The following is a 2269-nucleotide window of genomic DNA, read 5'->3' as shown; positions in this document are numbered from 1 at the left end:
CAATAGGAGTTCCATAATCTTTGTTTAGGTATAAGGAAAAAGGATATTTCATGTTCTCATAAAATGTTGCTTTAAAAGTTAATGAGATAAATCACCAGAGAAAGAAATTAATTTGAAATTTCAGGTGAAACAGGCCAGAATCTCCCCAGTTTCCTCTTTTCCAATATTATTTTTCTTTTCCAGATGAATTCACTTCCTCAGGGGATTAACTTAAAATTTGTACAAAGTGTAATTAAATACTTTTTTGTCTTGGAAAAAAATCTTATACTTGAAATTCAATATAGGAGTCTAAAGTGAATATCAGTAGCATACTGGACATTATAAACTGGCTTAAGAGATGTAAATAAGAAATTGTCATAAACAAATATACAAGACTTTGTCTACTTGACCAGCACCTAGGGAAATATCTAGTTATTTGATTTTTCCTTTTTTATTATGCCACATCTTATAATGACTTCCCCCTTACATTAAAATAAAAAAAAAAAACTTAACAGACTTTGCACGGTCATGACTAATAATTTTAGTCATTATAATGGCTTACTAATATTACTTCCTCATTGGCTGTATTTATCGCTGAGCAATCAGTCTTTAATGTGACTCCAAATTCCAAATTGAGCATGTTATGCTCGATTTGGTAGGGCAATTTTAACACTGCTGGTATTGATACTAAATTTTTGTCAGTCTCACTCTGTGTCCTTGGTCAGTTCATTAAATTTTCGGGTGGATGAATATCTTCCTCTATTAAGTTGATGATGTTCTAGTTGTCAAGAATGGAAGAAGAAAGAGCTAATTAAAAGTATAAAAGCCTTTTTAATGTTAACAAGTATGAAATAAATGATAAGCTGAACAGAGTTAAACCTGAATGTTTGCACTATATGACTATCAAATATAATTAGTTACAATACTCATTTTATTTTTTGCCCACAAGTATTTGCAATTTGGTTATACAAGGCAAATAATAGATACAATTATGTTTCAAAATATATATCAGGTTATCCATAATTTTAGCCAGGAGTAAAAAGCTCAAGATACAAGGTAGTTTCGTTACATTAATGACAAATGTTAGAATGTCAGCATATGAAGCATTTTTTAGCATATTTTGACGTCTTTTAATTGTTCTAATGTGATGTATATAGTTTACCACTGTGTAACAAATTTTCACAGTTACCCTAACTTAATCTGTTTTCTACTGCTGTCTCTTCATTCAACATATACTTATTCCCACTCTTCAACTTGCTCCCACTCACAGCTCCAAGTTTAATTCTGACTGGTCTACAAGTAAAATTAATATCTGGTAGAAGTAATAAGTTCATGAACTCTAATTATGTAAACTAGCTAATTGCATTTTCCTGACTATACAGAAATGGGTAAGTGATATACTTGATAACAAAAAAGGAAAAAGAAAAAGATTTGCCAGGTGCTGCAAAATAAGTTTACTTTAAAAAAATATTTTAAGAGTAACCTACAAAAAAAGAAAAATAGAAAATTCTCTTTATCTCTAGATTTTTCAAGATATCATGGTGGATATTTGAAAACTTGAAATAGTTAACCGAATTTTTCATTATGAGAGATGCTAGTCAGAGGCTAAAGTCAATATATGTAAAGGATAGTGAAGCACCTAAGAATAAGGAATTGGAGGTATAACTCTGAGAATTAAACTAAGTTTGTGTTTGTTCTACTTTCAGACTTCTAACTAGATGAATAGTAAATTTAATTCTTGTTTGCAATTAAGACCCTCTGCATGTGGTTGTATGGGGTGTATTCTACAGAACTCCAGTGGGTGCTGTTTGTATGGACTCCCTTCTAAAGGACATTCCTGGGTTGTTTACTGTGATGGCCCAGAGGTAGTAGTTATGTAATGTCAAGTGAAAGCATTCTAAATGATGCAACGGTTAATAATTAACCTACAGTTCAGATTCTTTGAAATATTTAATATTACTAAATGTTTAATATTGCTAAAAAAGAATAAGGCTATGTGGTTCATGGTGGAATTATCAAAACCTTGGCCAATGCCATAATGCAATTTTAGGTTGATTAGGTTAATATTTTGGTGACCAGCTTGTACAAAATATTATACTAGATGATGCAAAGGATGGAAAATTCTGAAAAATACAGTTCCTGCCTAGATATGGTGGCTCATGCCTGTAATCCTAGCAACTCTGGGAGGCCAAGGTCGGTGGATTGCCTGAGCTCACTAGTTTGAGACCAGCCTGAGCAAAAGTGAGGCCCTGTCTCTTCTAAAAATAGAAAATTTGAGGCAAGAGGATAG

The 2269-nt window shown here is 32.0% G+C and overlaps 1 pseudogene; it reads right to left on the bottom strand.

The window, feature by feature from the left end:
* The window catches only part of LOC100961343, a 5938-nt pseudogene extending 5319 nt beyond the window's left edge, over positions 1–619 (bottom strand).
* Between the last annotated feature and the right edge of the window lie 1650 nt (positions 620–2269).

The sequence above is a fragment of the Otolemur garnettii genome, unplaced genomic scaffold (genome assembly GCF_000181295.1).
Source record: "Otolemur garnettii isolate 467f Iridium unplaced genomic scaffold, OtoGar3 scaffold00095, whole genome shotgun sequence".
NCBI classification, from domain to species: domain Eukaryota; kingdom Metazoa; phylum Chordata; class Mammalia; order Primates; family Galagidae; genus Otolemur; species Otolemur garnettii.
This window is presented reverse-complemented; position numbering and strand designations above follow the sequence as displayed.